Below are 17939 nucleotides of genomic sequence, written 5' to 3'. Positions count from 1 at the left end.
GCAGCGAAGACTCATTTAATTAAACTGCAAAGAGTTCAAAATCGAGCTGCCAGAGCAATTGGAAGGCATCCTCCTCTTACTCGCATAATCCAGATACATGAAGATCTGAATTTGGAGCTTCTTGATGTAGCACTACGACAAGCCAAACTATCCTTTTGGAATAAAATAAGAGGACACACAAATCCACTAATTAGCAAGCTGGGGTCGGAGAGGCCTCGTCATTTCCGCATTAAACTCCCGAGATTGGAGTAAACTTTTTATTGTTGTGTTATGTATGTGGTGATTGTAATTGTTTTGTTCACTTTGGGAACACAATATTTTAAACTTTGAGCGACAGTTGCCGAAGCTTGTTCTTGTTATTATGTATATGAAGTTAATTGTTAAAGATGTTGTCTACAGAATATAACAGATTGGAGTCAAATATAAGTATGACACTCCATATCGATTATGACATATTACCGCACCGCACCGCACCGAGAGCTCAGTTGACTGCCAGATGCCAACTGCGGAAGGATCGGAAGATCTGGTCCCCAAGACTTCGGTCTAGGATAAGTCCCCGGCCAGATCTTCCCTAACTGATGTTTTCCCCCTTACTGATCCGGTTCCAGGTTCAAATCTCGGACAAGTCCCCGACCGGGTCCCTTCTTCAACAGTACCTTGGTTCCCAGGAGCAAACCCCGGGAAGGTCCCCGACCAAGGAATTGAAATGGATGAGTCCCTCACGAACCGGTTCCTAGGTGCAAACCCTGGACAGCCCCCGACCGGTTCTCCCCGAAGATCGTGGTTCCAGGTTTAAACCTCGGACGAGTCCCCGATCAGGTTCTCGCACACCGTCCGTCCTGATTCGTTGGGAGGTACCGGTTGACTCTTGTCACCTGGCTCAGGCCCAAAAGGAGGTACCCGCGGACCCTGTGCATCCTGTTTCTTTAACTTCTACCCCCCCCCCCCAGTTGGCAATCTTGATAGAGGACGTTTTTTATTATTATTATTGGTCACGTGTGTTTGTTTAGTCACATGTGGTTCTCTTTTAGGTAATCACGTGGGACCCTTTTTCTGTTAATTGGTTTTTGTTAATTAGTCACGTGCCCCGGGTAATTATTAGTACATTATGGGACTCGCGTATTTGTATCAAGTGGGAAACCCTAACTGGGATAAAGTAGAGTAGCGAGCTTTTCCAGTTTGGGCTAAGGTTTGTATTATTATTATTGGTGTCTAAGATTGTCACGTGGCATGGAAACAGAAGGTCACTAACTAAGATAAACTTTGGCTATTTGGATCCAATCTGGTAAGGTAATTAACTGTAATCTATCGGGGATAAAATTGTATGCAACCACCAGAGTATTTGTAAGGTAATTATTTTTGTCATGTTAACGGGTCAATGCTTTACCCGGGGGTCGAACCGATTATCTTTTAACACAATATTTTGTTGTAAAGATCTTGTATTCACTGTTTTGGGTAATATATAAATGATCTTTGCTCACACTCAAATGTGATATTCATGTTTTTCATTTCGAGCTTCACTGTTATTTCAAGTTACACCCAGCAAGCCCTGAGATATCCAGAATCTGTGTTCTCCAACTGGAATGAAGTTAGCATTTATGGGTAGACTTTTTCCGTCCTCCTAATTGAAGTGTTTAGTGTGTTGTAATTAATTGTGTGTACGTGGTGGGACGGACGTTGCAATTGTGATTAAAATTACCCCTTTGATAATTTTGGCCTACAGTTTGAAAATTGTCATTATCATGTGACTGTAAAACTTCCTCGACTTTTAACGCTAGGTTGCTGACCTGCTTAGCCAATGCTTCTACAGTGGACGGTTCTGAAGTAGGGAGAGACGTTTGTTGTCTTTTGACAAGGTCCAATTCAGCTTGCAAGGTTTGCAGCTGATTAGTCATTTCTTGATTAGCCCGAGGTGCTGATTCCGGAACAACCGCCGTAGTGATAACTACGGGGTTCTGGTGAGGAATGCGCAATTCAGCAGGAGACGGAAAAAGAGTTTCCTTCTGTGCCATATGCAAGAGCTCTTGCACTGTTCTAAGGCGCATAAGGAACTTTGCTTTTTTCATATTCCTTAAGGTCTTTCAAAAGCTTCGGAACTGAATTATATTGTTTTTTGTATATCTCCCTGATTAATTCCGGTTGAAGACCTGCGTTTATATATTTAAGCTGCTTAATCACAGCCATGTTAGGGTTCATCTTAAACAAGAGGGACTGCTTATCCCTAACGTAAGATGATACCGGTTCATCGTCCCTGTGGAACCGATATCTGATCTGCTTCTCGATCTGCAACTGATCAAGGGAGCCTGTGAATACTTCAATGAGCTTTTTCTTGACATCCTCATAGCTAACTAAATTGACGCCTTGTTGCTGGCTAATTGCATTACACCAGCGGAGGGCTGCCCCACATAATAACGCCGGAAACATTTGTCGCTTTTTCGTCTCCTCCCAATTATTCAAAATCGCCGCACTTTCGAAACGATCTATGAATTTCGTAATATCCTCCCCCGAGGCACCCTGATACTGAATGCTCTCGAAAAGGAGGGGATGAACAAAAGGTATTTGAGCCATGGTAGGTGGGTCCATATGAACTGTGGGACGATTATCAATTTGAAAATTAGCCTGCGCGCGTGCGCGACTTCCAGTTAAGGGAGGACTTCTGATTGGGGTGGATGAGGCACAAGGTAGGCCCTCCACATCAAAAGACGGACCAACAGCATTATTGGCGAGAATGATGAGCCTATCCAATGTGGTATCAAGCTCGTCCTCCAAGTCAATAAATGACATGAGGCATTACTAACAATGGTGACGTACCTTATTTAAAAAATGAACCCCCCGTTAGTAAAAAATTCCGCGAACAAACAAGCCTAACATGATATGAACGAATTTCAATTTTCATTTATTTCAGAGTGATATAAATGAAAAATTCCGCAACTCCAACAGCGATGCCTATCCTTTCAATTTTCATGTCTGTTTAAGAAAACAAGCCATGACGCTTTTCATTTCCAAAATAAAATGAAAGGGCCCGCATCAATCCACCACGTAGCGTTCCAACATGAACGCGGGGATCTTAAATAGGGATGTAACTTGTCCCTCCCAATTAGTACTATTGATGGTAGAGACAGCCCTCAACGGGCAGGTACAAATATCTAACTTATCATTAAAATAAACTCATGATTCGGTTTAGACTGAAGTGAGCAATGCGAATGGCAGAATAGGGTGTAGAATAGCTTACCCTGTTCGGTTTAGAATATAGACCAATAGCTTCTTCTTCTCCGATGATTCCAGATTAAAAGACCTCGTGTCGCTCTCATGCGCACCTATTTAAACCCTCGCTTGGCCTCTCGTCACCTCTAGCCAAAGGCCAGTGTTCTTACCATTTCCTGTGAAAGGCTTACCCAACTAATTTCTGAGCAGGAGCTGACAAGGTCTGCCAGGGTCAATATTTCTTAATCCAAGGGATATGCTACGATTCACCAGTATTGCAAAGCTTGGGCAGGAGAAAAATGTAAACATATCGTTACAGTTCTTTCCCCAAAGAGGCAGACTGATTTAATAACACAGGATAATAATAATAATAACAATAAATTTCATTGAGGCTATCTTCAGTTTTCACTTAAAATTGACTTACTGAATGAAGCAGCAACATTAGCATGTCAAATTCCTTTTTCTGACACATTATGATTACAAATCTTAATTAATTCTCAAACTATTCTAACTTCGCACTTAATCGACTTGCACCTGTTCCAAATTACATACATACTATATTGTTTTCGAAGGAAAAAATGTTATATTCATAGAGAACAATATAAAATTTACTTTCATGGTAATAAAATCATATTTCGGAAAATAAAATGAACAGCCTCGTACGTTCTTCGTAATTTCCTTGCCGCGTTTCGGTTAAGCGAATCTTGTCAATCAGTTCTGTTTTCCCTAGTTTATTTACAAATTTCATTTTGTTGATCCCACGAGGTGGAAAACACATGTAAACTTTTCACTTGTCCTGATCCACAAAACGATTTAGAGGGAAAAACTGAACAGTAGACGTTAATTTTTTTTGCATGTTCCCCATGCTTTGAACGGCTTCAACACAGCGAAGTGTCCTACTTGGAATGGTTCCTGAGAATCTCACCAGACGGCATATCGGATAATTTTAATCGCGAATTCTTGTGACTCTGGTAAAGAATAATACATAATAATTCCACGCGACTGTACTTTAATTTTTATACAGTATGTAACATTGTTATTCGTACACATAGAATTTCAGAGGAAAAAGTGTCATATCTACTACTAAATATATGTTAATGAATGTTTCACCAACAAATGTCAATAAAAATGTATGTTCAAAGTGTATAAACAGAGCATATAATTTGTGTGAAAAGAAAAAATACAGGCTGATTTATGCAACATTGTTATTCGTACAGGCATACATGGTACAGGCAAGAGTTTCAATCTTCCTCGCATTCAGCGCCACCACTATTCGGGCGATTTCGTGCAGTTTACAACTTCGTATCAAGTTTGAACCTGCAGGCGCGCTCCCCGTCAAGCGGAATGCTTTCGTAGGTATTGTTGTAGGCCTATCGTCTATCTATCAGCGTGTTCGAAACTTCGAAATGGGCCAGGTAAAGGAACTTAGTTCCGATCTGAAGGATGTTATTATAAATTTGGCCCTTAGAGGTTATTCGTTAAGAAAAATTGGGCAAACAGTCAATAAATCACACTCAACAGTTCAATAGCCTACATAGTAAACAAATTTAGAGAGGAAGGTTCAACATAGAATGTGCCGAGAAAACCAAAAGAGAGACGGTTGAATAAACGTGATGAACGCTTTATTTTAAAGACAGTGCGAGAAAACCCTCGACTAAGTGTTCCTCAGTTACGACCGTTAGTAGAAAATGTTGCTGACTGCAACTGTCAAACTGTCCGACGTGCCTTGTGGAAACATGGATATCATGGCAAAATACAACGAAAGAGGCCGTATGTAAATAAGGTGAATCGCAGGAATAGACTTTCATTCCCGAAAAAGCACATCCACAAGGACCAGGAATTATGGGATAGTGTCTTATGGTCAGCAGTGGCGTAGCATGGGCATTTCGGGTGGGAACGCCAAGTCCGAAGGAAGGGTTGGCCCTTTTTTGCTTAATAATTTACTTATGGAATTAGTCGCCACACGTATTTTATTTGCCTGAAGTCAGCTGGGTTTTCAATAAAGCATTATCATCCATGCATGTTTTAGCTAGTAAATGAGATGCCTCACTATGCAACAAATGTTATGAACTCTGGTGTTTTATACCTTTCGGCATGACGCAGATCATTATAAAACCTACCTGAATCACAAGCGCCTCTACACAACAGTAGACGTTATTGTTGTGGATGATCCAACTACTGATTGATTTGTTTATTTTACTTCGCTTTTCTACCATTTTTGGATAATCGCGAATATGAATATGAGTGATGATATTGATGAAGGGACAATGACAAAGAACACCCGTGCTCACGCCGGGATTCGAATCAGGGGCCTCTGTCGACTTGGAGCGCTGTGCAAGACACTCTGAGTCCTGACACGGAGGTGAGCGGATGATCCAACTATCGTACACTCTACTAACGTAACAGTGCCGAGTAGTAATTCAGACCACTGTTTATTACGTATTGAGAATGCTGATAAACATTTTAAAATTATTTTGTCCAGAGACAATTCGATGTTAAGAGTTTTTAAATGAATGCTAAACATTTCCATTGACACAATATTAAGCAGTTACATAATAAGGAAAAATAATAAACCGCAAAACTATTTTTTTTTATTAAGTGGTAGAGCAGCCACAGGTTGAACTTCTACCACGAGGACTTCACCAACTTATTTGACAAAAACTGTGTTGATCTTTTAGTTTTTAATGCACATCGCTGTTCGTGCGATAAATTATACAATGCAGTGGCCATTAAGAAGTGCTATATTTCAGTTTCGTAAAGTTACGTCAGTCCATATTGCGTATTGTAGCAACACATAGCACGAGTGGCACGAGCGCGAAGAACCGAGTAGGAATTCTACCGCTGTCGTCTGCTTCAGAAGGCAGGAAGGGTCACGTGAACCAATCACGTAGCCCTCTGCTACATACGCTGGCGTACGAGAGAGCATTTGGGCGCATGCTTTAGAGATCCAAGCTTTCCCTCCAGAAAGACAACAAGCAATATAGGGTCCTGTACGCCGAACCTGTTCGGCATCCGGCCAGGAAAGGCTTTGAAAAAAAATGCTACAACGAGTGTTGTTAGTGGAGCGTTGCAAGCGGATCGCGAAAAATAGCTATTATAATGCCATGAAAGTCAGACATGTATGAAATTAGTCAAGATTTACTTTATATTGACAGCATTTACGCATTTTTGAAATTTTAAATCGGGGAACGCCGGGTGTACGGGTGAACTATAACGCTACGCCACTGATGGTCAGACGAGTCCAAGATTAATATAAACGGGTCAGATGGGATAAATAGGGTCTGGAGGCAATCACATACAGACAATGATCACATTAACACAGTTCCTACAGTTAAACACGGTGGTGGGTCTTTAATGATTTGGGACTGTATGTCGTTCAAAGGTGTTGGTACCATCCAGTTTATTGATTGTATCATGGATGCACATGTCTATTTGGACATATTGAAGAACAATATAAAGCAGAGCAATTTTGAAGAGGCGAGTCCATAAAGCAGGCGTCAAGTCCAAACAAGAGTTAAAAAATGTTGTGGAAGCCGAGTGGAATAAAATAAGCTCTGAAACATGTCGAAAACTGGTTAATTCTGTGAAGAACAGGTGTCAAGCAGTAATTAAAGCCAAAGGATACGCATCAAAGTATTAGAAGTGTCAGTCAATTTGCTCTTAATATACTTTTTTCTTCTATATTATTAAGTGTACGAATAGAAAAGTTGTACAAAAATGGCATGTTTCTCTTTCAGTTTCATGTAATTTATTATTGTCATTGGTTATACAGAATTTGGGTAAGATTTTATGTTCCTAATGATATTAGTTATTGAATTGTAAAGAAACAATTTCAAAAGAGTGTATTTCCTTTCAGATATTAAAGCATTTTCTTTGAAAATCCGTGTGTACGAATAAGAATGTTACATACTGTAGTTGTTTTTAATAACTGACTCATTGTTTTTACGTGATATCATACTTTTCCTCATGGCTAGTAAATATGGTTCTCTATTTTATACATACACATTTATCGAGAAGAATACTTATTTCAAAAAATATTTTATATTGTTTTATGTCTCGCAACCTCTAGGGCTTTCTTATTTACATGAATTATAATTTTAAAATTGTTGTAACCCAAAACAAAAAGAACGAGAATATAAGGGGAAAATGTCTGTTTAATACAAAGAAAACCTATGTTAATATTAAGTTATGGGATAGGGCATAGTGTATAATAATAAGTATAATGCGCTTACTCACTTAATACATTTTTCTTTGTAATTTGGGTAGTCTCTCCGATTTGTACTCCCGCCGTTGAATTACACATACTCACAAGTCGCAACAAGAGAAAACATAAGAGCGTAGTTTAAAAAACTTTTTTATTATTATAGACCCATGGCAGTGACATAGGAACGACCAAAATTACAAGTTTAGTGCTCTTTGTGCATAAACATCAGGGTTGGCAATTTTTTTTAAAGAAACAAAACAAACAGTCTTTTTTGTTTTAAACATGTTTTAAATGTTTTAAACAAGAACCGAAAAAAACATGTTTTAAACAAATAAAACGTTTGGAGGGTTCAGTAAAAGTATATAATTACAAAATTTCTATACTTTACAATCTAGATATTCACTAATGCTATAATATGAATGAAAAGGCATAATTACAAAACACACAAATAACCACAAACTATCAAACATCAAGTATCAAAATGTGTTTTAAACAAGTCTGAAAAAAAAAATGTTTAAAACACTTTGTTTTAAACATGCCAACCCTGAAACATACTATATTTAGCCCGTCTGAGCTACCCTGCCATTGCGCTTTAATATATTAATTTTTAGGTTCAGGAAAATGTAATCTTCGGAAACTTATTACTTGCTACATCATCTTAAAGTTTTGCTAAACACATTTTTGTTATTGATTTACACGAGAAATTCTTACCTTCGTTGAAAATAACGTTTGAATAGCGATCCTATTGAGCTCCAATGTAAAGCTTATGGCAACCAACTGTGATAAATGGAACCATTTTCGATGTGTCGGAGTGGACGAAAATGATTTACCAGATGAAAATGTGGAGTGGAATTGTCCGCGTTGTTACACAGACGCCCAAACTGGCAAGATGGCGACCGATGACGCTAGTAAAAATAATGAAGCATCTCTAATGAAGATTATTGAAATATTGGAAAATGACTTACGAGTTCTGAAGATAGAAAATGAAGAGTTAAAGAAGAACACTACTTTTCAAGCGGAAAATGAAGGTAAGCTGACCACTCCAAAGCAAGTAAGTCCAAGACAATGGGAAACTGTCCGCTATAAAGCCAGAAAGAACAATCAAATTATTTTTAACAATAGGACGTTTCCGGTTCTAAAAAATACATTTGAGCCTCTATCAGGTTTGCCCACTGATATAGAGGAAGAAGAAAAAGTGAACAACAATCTCTGAGTGAAAAATACGGAGTACAGACTAAGAACAAAACTAGGCCTATGAACATTTGCATATATTCTGATAGTCAGGGAAGAGGTGTTTATTCCAATATCTTAAGAGATAGTAATCATAAAATTACAAGTATTGTAAAGCCCGGGGCAAAATTCTGTGATGCTACAGCCGAGGCATTAGTAAACAGCTCAGTTGACATTCCAGTTCTGTTAGCAGGAACAAACGATGTTGCCAGAAATGAAACCAAGGATCTTCTGTTTTCCCTAAGAAGTAAACTTCAGGAACTTCGAAGTGCCAGGCAAGTGTGTGTCTTCTCCGTGCCCCGACGACATGATCTGCCGCAGTGGTCCATCATCAATAGAGAAGTAGACAAAGCAAATAGTGAAATGTACAAGATATGTAACCGTTTTAGAAATGTTCTTTACATAGACATAAGTAATCTAGGAAATAGGTTTCATACTGCACATGGTCTGCATCTTAATAGGTTAGGTAAAAAATTTGTTAGTGATAAGATATTGGAATTAGCAAATAAGTGTGCTCCTTCTGAGCCTATCCCTCTAAGTTTCAATAATGATACTTTTTTAGATCATTAGGTAGGCCTATGCCTAATACTCCGAAAGATCATCAAAATAATTCAGAAGTCAGGCCGGTAGAAGTTATTAGTAGTCTTAGTAGTTTTAATAATAGGCCTATGTCTAATATCCTTGAAGATCATCCAATAAATACAAAAGTCAAACTTGCGGAAGTTGTTAGTAGTAGCTTTAATAATCAATATAAGCCTAATGAAATTGTAACTCTTCTCTGGAATATCCAAGGCTTCTCAAATAAATATACCATTGTAGAAGACTATGTCTCTACATTGAATGCCGATTTCTTATGTATAATTGAGCACTGGCTACGTCCCAGCGAAATTGATCTTTACGGTTTTAAGGGCTACAACTTGAGTAGTAGTTATTGTAGACCCACTAGAAAACATGGAGGATGTGCTATTTTCATCAAGAAAACCTTTTCTCACAGGCCTGTCCACAGTGTAAACAGCATGTCTATTGAAATGGTATTTGAGGTTACGGCATCTTTTCTTGTAGAAATAAACACTATCTTAGTTGCAGTATATAGGCCGAATGTTGAGTGTAAAGATTTTAAATTATTTATTGATAGAATGCACAACCTCTTAGAACATGTGTGTACATTTAATGCTAAGATTATTTTATGTGGAGATTTCAATATTGACTTTCGGTTAGTAAAGAATCTAGAAGGTGTTATGTTAAATAATCTATTTTCCTCGTTCAACTTAGCTATAACTACAACTGAGATTACTAGGCCCAAACTCGGAGGTGGAAGTTGCCTTGATAACATAGTTACTGTTATGGATGGGTTAATTAAAAGCTCAATTGTTAAAACTGTTGTATCTGATCATTGGGCAGTTTTACTTAAGTCTCAGGTTAATTTTCCTAAAGTCTCATCTAAAATTGATACCAAAAACTGCAAGTTAAGAGTGGGACTAATGAAAGAGGAAAATATTTTAAAATTTCACGATCACTTGTTAACTGGAAAATTATGTATCGTTCTGTAAATAATATAAATGGCAAAGTAAAATTTTTAATGTCTGAAATGTCTAATTCAGCTGAAAGGGCATTTCCTCTAAAGTATGTTGTAGGCAAACTTACTAAACCCAAACCTACAAGGGTTAGAAGTAAAGAAATTGACAAACTCAAAGGAGAATGTGAACGTTTTTATGACTATTATATTAGTACTGGTTCAAATGGCATGAAGAATCTGTATATAAATAGTAAGAAGAAATTATATAGATTAGTTAGGGAAACTAGGATTAAGGTTAATGATAATTTTATAAACAACTCTAGTAATAAGTCAAAAGCAATGTGGGATATTGTAAAAAAAGAGAGTAATTCCATACATGTGACCAGAAAAGATTTTAATAACCAACTTAGCGCGTCTGAACTCAACAATTTTTTTATTAATAAAGTTGAAGAAATTCTGAACAAAGTTTCATCTTGCCCAAGTAAAAATGATTCAAGTTTTTATTTAAATGGATTATTAAAACCTACAACTACTTTTAATTTTCATCTTGTTGAAGTAAAAGACATTGAAAGAGCAATCATTAAAATGAGTAGTAGTAGATGTGAGGATATTTATAACTTAAGCTCTATCATATTGAAATATGGAGTAAATTTTATAAAGGAACCTTTAACTCACATTCTAAACATGTATTATTGGGTGCGTTTTCCCGGAAGACTTCAAGCTTGTAAAAGTGATACCCATATTTAAAAAGGGTAATAAGTCTTTTCCTGATAGTTACAGACCTATTTCGTTGGTTCCAGTCATATCAAAAGTTTTTGAGATTGTCCTAAATAATCAGATTGTTGATTATTTTGAACAAAATAAGTTATTTAGTAACTCTCAATTTGGCTATAGAACTGGGCTAGGGACTGTTAAGGCTGCTGTCTCATTCTTGAAAAATTGTATATTAGGGTTAGACAGTAAGAAAGTTGTTAATGTGAAACTATATGATTTGTCCAAAGCATTCGATACTGTATCTCACTCTCTTCTGCTAAAAAAGTTAAGATTTTATGGTTTTGAGGATGGAGCGCTGTCACTTTTGCAATCATATTTAAGTGGGAGATCTCAGAGAGTAGTTTTTGAAGAAATGGAGTCAAACTTGTTACCTGTTAAACATGGAGTACCTCAAGGATCTATTCTGGGTCCTATTCTTTTTATTATTTACATAAATGATTTGCCATATAACATTTCAACACCCTTGGTCAGTAGTTACCTATTTGCTGATGATATCAATATCTGTTTGAACTCTGATTCTAATAATCTTTTAAGGTCCTCATTAAAATCTACTTCCGATATTGTACAGGACTGGTGTACTGCTAACTTGCTTTGTATAAACACAGGCCCGTAGCCAGGAATTCTTAGTAGGGGGGGCGAAGTCAATCCTAGAGGGGGCAAATTTTTAATATATTGTGTTGCATTGACAGATATAGCAAGGTACAGAGAGGCACTTGCCCCCCCTTCCCCAAAAGTGATAAGCAACAGGAAAGGGATTATATCTTGAAACTCCAACGAACAATAAAAGTTCGAGCAACATCAAATAACAATATTTCGATAATAACCTTTCGACTACCAAAGTATACAAAGATAAAGTTTAACATAAATAGGGACTGTATCTACTTGATATTTACAGGTTGATAATGTTAATAGACGATTAATATGTACCTTTGGGCTTCTCTGCAGAACTGATTAAGGAAGTCCTTTATAAATCGTGCTTCATAATGTTTCCCTCTAGTTTCACGTATGCAAGATTTTTACGCACAAAGGAATCTAACGAGAATCCAACAACACCATTGTCTTGTGTTATGCAAGAAAAATCGAATTAATTAAGTAATAATGGTTACATATTATCTAGACTTTGATGAATTGTGTAAAAATTTGTAATACATTTTTTGTAGGCCTACTTGCCAAAACATTGAAACATGGGTCTCTTACTCCACCACGGATTCTATTTGCTTCAAATGAAAGACTCTTGCATCACTACACACAATGTTTGCCTACTGGTTACGTTAACCATTTTGCAAAATATTGCGTTGTTGAAATACATGTGTTTTACACCCGACAAACAAATAGGAATCCCTTGATTGATCAATGACTTCTTGGATTACAGTGTCATCATTAATATTTCATATCAAGTTTTATAGAGGGAAATGTAGGCTATCCTCTTTACATTATGAAAAATACCTTCCTTAATGACTATGGTACGAAACCGAACGATATGAGGCCTCCTTCGCCTTACCACATTTCCGCGGCATGAGTTCTCTGGGCCGCTTATCTCCACCACTTTTTGAGCAGAAGCGTGCAAACCCTAAATATCAGGGTTTTTTTTTAATGCTGATACTGATTTCTGCTAGTCACAGAATGGCTTAAGATATATGAATAAAATTAGGATAATCCACTCCTTAGCAGAAGAGTTGACATAATTATTTGTCAAAAAATTAGGTTGTGCCTGAGGTATTTTAACAGACAACGTCTGCTACAGACATGTAATTTGAGAGATTTTCAATCGTATTTATTTCATTGCAGCTCCTTTCTACTTGTCATTTTCTTGAACATAGTATATTCATAGGGTCCTGCCTGATAACACAGACAACTTTCATACTGTGTACAGGACATCAAGGCAAGCAACCCTTCTCAGTCACTATTTACTTGTCTAATTCTACTTTCGATGTTACAAGCAATCGAAATATGGCATCTTCTGTCCTTAATGTATGCAATCCCATTGATAGCTTCGCAGTTGCAAATGGCATTTATTTTTACTGCCGTTTAGAATTCTGAGAGCAATATATAACATGCTATGGAAACGATATCATGCAAACAGTAAGGGTTAAAACTTAACTTTTCCTTTATAAAATGGATATCATAACACACATATGTTGCTTATCATATGTATTATTTGATGCATTTGCATAGTATCAAACTACACATTTTATTGCTTTCTAACCGAAATAATAAATGTGAAACACTATCACATTTTCATCGTGTTTGATAATAATTTGAGTCAGTAAGCTGTCCTACATCTTTCACTAGCCGACCTCCATGTTGGGATGGTTACATAACAGACTACGAAGCCAGGGGTTCCAGGTTCAAGCCTGGGAATGAATGTTCTTTGTGAGCAGAGGTGAAGTACCAGGACAAACGTGCCAATATTATTATAGTGGTGGTAGTGGTAGTAATAAGAGTAGCATTAAAATACGTTATTATTTTCATAAATCATGTAAATGGGGGTAGAAGTCGGTGCTAAAGCATTTGTGTTTGAACAAATGATTTGAAATATTTTTCCAACACGTTCAATTTCATATTAGCTAATAATGGAAAACAAGCACACAAACTGTATTTTTGAAAGACAGAACATGCATAATGAACATTATTCTTTTTGTACATATAACATGTATAACTTTCATGTACAACATATATTTTACACATAGGCCTATGCAACATGGAGCAACGTAAAATAAGAAAATACATATGCAACATGTTAATGCTAAATTGTGTACGTATTCAAAGTTTCTTTAATATATATATATATATTATTTAAATACATTACATGATCAATTCCTCCGCCACATTGTCTCTTAAATGGCATGCATTTAACCAGCAACAATCTGAAGTATATATATCTGGCCTTACTTCTCTCTCGGGTAATTTAGAATGTATTACAGAAAAGAATCGTATTCGGTCCGAAGCGAGCAGGAAAACTCTTTAGATCCAAATATTTGCAAACTGAAAACAATATTTATTTAATATGGTGCATATAATATCACGGACGCCATGGCATTCTCTTTATTTTTTTTTTTCATTTAGATTGTTTTGGCTCCCAGGGCTGACTTCCGCTGCCCCCTAGCTATGGCCATGATAGACATTTTACTTGCGAGTGAAGCGAGCAAGAACATTTTACGAAATGTATTTTTATTTGTACGAAATTTGAAATCGAGGGTGCAATTGCCCCTCTGTGCCCCCTGCAAGTGCCCTTAGCCATCTGGAAGAAAAGTGCAAGAAACACTTGAAAATTAATTCCATCTCGAGTATCCATTTGTCCTTAGATTCTGCTAGTCATGTTTCTTTACTTCAATGTTTGCCCCCCCCCCCCCTAGATTGGACTTCCGTCCAAGATTGAGGGGACAATGCCCCTATCCCCCTGTGCTTGCAGCACTGTTTGTGAGTGTCTCTTCATCAATTTCACGTCATCACTCATTGTCAAGATTAGCTAGATGTGGCAGAACGCCAAGTAACAAAAATTAAATATCCACTCCCTCTCTCTATCACATGAATCGCTTTTACCAAAAGGTAGATCGGAAATAAAAAATTATGCAGTTCAAACTTTATAGCAACACACCCAAGAAAAACATCCAAACTCATTAGGCACCTTTAATACAAGACTACTCAAAATGTCACAACTGTTCAAGATACTGAAAAATGCGAAATCATTCCCCGAAGTATGAAACTGGAAGGGAATCCCCCCCCCCATCCTGATACGACATTATACGGAATCCTACACACCTTCATAAATCACAAAATCAGTCGATGTATTTGTTATGTTGCTAGAGTAATACAGAATATAATTGTAAAGATTAGTGAGAATTCCAGGTAGGAATGTGTTCTGCATTTTTCACAGGGGGGGCAAGGCAGGCTCTCAAGGGGGGCAGTTGCCCCCCCTCTAGCTACGGGCCTGTATAAACACTGATAAGATCCAAAACTTGGAACTTACATATTATAGTAATAATCATAATACAGGGCATGAAAAGAATTCTGTCACCTTTTTGGGATTCTTAATAGATCATCATTTGGAATGGGAGGATCATATCAGTAGAGTTGAATCCAGGGTTAGCGAAGGGGTTTATTTAATCCGTAGGTTAAGATTGTGTGTAAGCTTGAAGGTTCTAAAAACTGTTTATTATGCACAGATACACAGTCACTTAAGCTATGGTACCTTACTTTGGGGTCATCAGCCTTCAATAAAAAGGTTATTAAAAATGCAAAAAATATGTGTAAGATTAATGTGTGGTCTTCCAAGCCGTGGCCACTGTAAGTTAAGTTTTGTTAGACAAGGTATTATGACAGCTCCTGCTATCTTTGTATTTCAATGCCTACTCTATATAAAAGAGAACATTCACATTTATGAGGAGTTAGGGTGTTCACATGCCTATCAAACCAGAAATAGGGATTGTTTAGGATTGTTTAGATGTAATTACAAGAAGACACAAAAGACCTTCTACTACATGTCAGTTAAGTTTCACAATGCTCTCCCTCTGTCTTTAAGGCAACTGCCCTTTTTAGAATTCAAAAGAAAAGTACAAAAAATATTAACCGATAACTGTATATATAGGGTAGAAGAATTCTATGAAATTAATTGTATTAGGTAAAATAGTTATGATTGTAAAACAATAATGTTAACAACTAAATTTATGTAAGTGGTGTTACGTTTCTAAAATGCTTTTTGGAGGTTGTTTTTTTTTTGTAAGATCTATAGATACTTTATTTGTGCATTTCTGACGATTGTAATACATGTGATGTTCTCACATGTTCCTACAATAAAAATTATTATTATTATTATTATTATTATTAAATGACGAACAGAAATTCTTTAGGGACACAACAGGCGCCTCTAGCGGAAAAGTTTGGCAGTGAACAGCCCCATTCTATAGGGACACAACAAGGATGGCGCCTTTAGCGGAGTGAACAATCGGGAAATTTTCGTGACGGGAAATGTTCGAAATTTCCCGAAGCTCTGTACAAAAACTAACAATTTCCGATAACATGCAAACATGTACGATCATGGTACGATGCAGAAAAAGTCGAGAATTAACGACATTTTAAAATGACCATTCGGTAATTTCCGACTGCTTGGAATCCCGACAAGTCAGGAAGACATTTCCCGAAGTCGAGATCGGGACGGGAAATTTTTTCTCGATCCCGGTCCCAACTTTTCGGGATCCCGCACACCCCTACCAAAAACTAAGTCAATGTAGTCCATTAGTTGTGACGTCACAAGCAGTCTACACAAGGAGAAAACGTGTTTTCTTCCTATTCAAATCAATGCTATGTTCTTTCGGAAGGGGTCGCTTTAATTATTGCGACAGCAGTTATGAAACAAAATTATGACCATGTGTCAGCGCGTCGTCTGCATTTTCCTCTTCCTCTTATTCTAAGAGAACCCAACTAGCGGCCCAACCCCATGGCCTAAACTAACCACCATAAATTTTTATTACTCCAAAAAGCTACCAGCCAATGGGAATGCTTGTAAACGTTGTAGCAGCAATCACTACCTCAGGCCCGTAGCCAGACAGGGGCCAGGGGGGGCTCAGCCCCCCTGGAACTGCCGTCAGCCCCCCCTGGCACTGCCATCAGCCCCCTTTACATTTGGTAAACTATTTTGCATAATTTGTTTGTAGTGAAGAGTGAAATTGTAGACAACTCACAACTTTAAGGATAAATCTCCAGAATATGAACAGTAACTATTACATGCGCTCATTTTGTTTAAGAGCAGAATTAGCTGCAAGTATTTAGAATATTCTCTAGACTTCAAAAAATTCTTTCATAGGGGAGCTTCTTTATCTGTACCTTCACTGTCCCTGTTGCAAAGTCCCGTTTAGACAGAAATCTGTGACTTTGATGTCATCATGCAAGTTCCCTCCGCATCTGCGTCAAAGGTAAACAACAGCTCCCAAGTTTTGGGAAGGAAGAGGAGTTTAATTGCTTCGGCCGGGGGTGGAATATAATGTAGGCACTGTGATTAAATGTTTTGCGTTTTTTGTGTGTGATATACATATCTGTATCATCTAAAATAGTATGGGGTGTGTAAGGGATAATTTCAGAAGACTTCAAGAGATGTTTTAACCTTTCGTTTACCAAGCCCATTTTGCCAAGTAAGCTCCTATCTACCGGGCCAATTTTAAGCAAATTGCAGAGTTTCATTTAGATTACTGTAGATCGGAGGCTAAATGCCCTAGACAGACGAATGATATATCGTTATAAGCGGAATGAACCATACATTCGGACTACATACAATTTACGTACATTGAGTGTATATATGGATGCGGGGGAGGGGAGGAACTGGAAAATTTCAAAATCTCAGAAAAATGGCCCTCCGCCCCTGGACAACAAAGTACAGGACATTGTCAAAATAAACATGGAAATGATCGCTGGCATGTCTGGAACAAGAAAATAATTGCACTATTATGATATGAACAACACAACACGACTTGTCCCCCAAAACGATATGTCTGTACCCCACTGAGCTATTCAGCAAAATGCGCAGTTACCTTGAAACGACTGTAGGTCCGAAGCTAATTGCTCTAGACTGACGAATCAAGTACCGTTATACGCGGAATAAACCATAAAATCGGACTTTATAAAATTATGCACATTGAGTGTATATAGGCTACGGATGCGGGGGAGGGGAGGAACCAGAAATTTCCAAAATTTCTGAATAAAAATGCCCCTTCCCCCTCCGCCCCTGGACAACAAAGTACAGAACATTGTCAAAATACACATGGAAATGATCGCATGCATATTTGGAACAAGAAAATAATTGTATTATTATCATACGAGTAAACACAACTTGTACCCCCCAAAAGACATGTCTATGCGCCACTGACTCAGTTTCAAAGAAAGCCGCCATTTTCCCGGCATTTTCCTCCCATTTTTATGGGGAAAGAGTCTTTACTCTGCAGTATATGTGTTAACAATAATATAAAAGAAGAAAATCGCAATTCCAGAGAAAAATAGCGACATTATGACGTAAAAACT

Source organism: Lepisma saccharinum, chromosome 5, assembly GCF_977018435.1.
Source record: "Lepisma saccharinum chromosome 5, izLepSacc3.1, whole genome shotgun sequence".
Classification (NCBI taxonomy): Eukaryota; Metazoa; Arthropoda; class Insecta; order Zygentoma; family Lepismatidae; genus Lepisma; species Lepisma saccharinum.
This window is presented reverse-complemented; position numbering follows the sequence as displayed.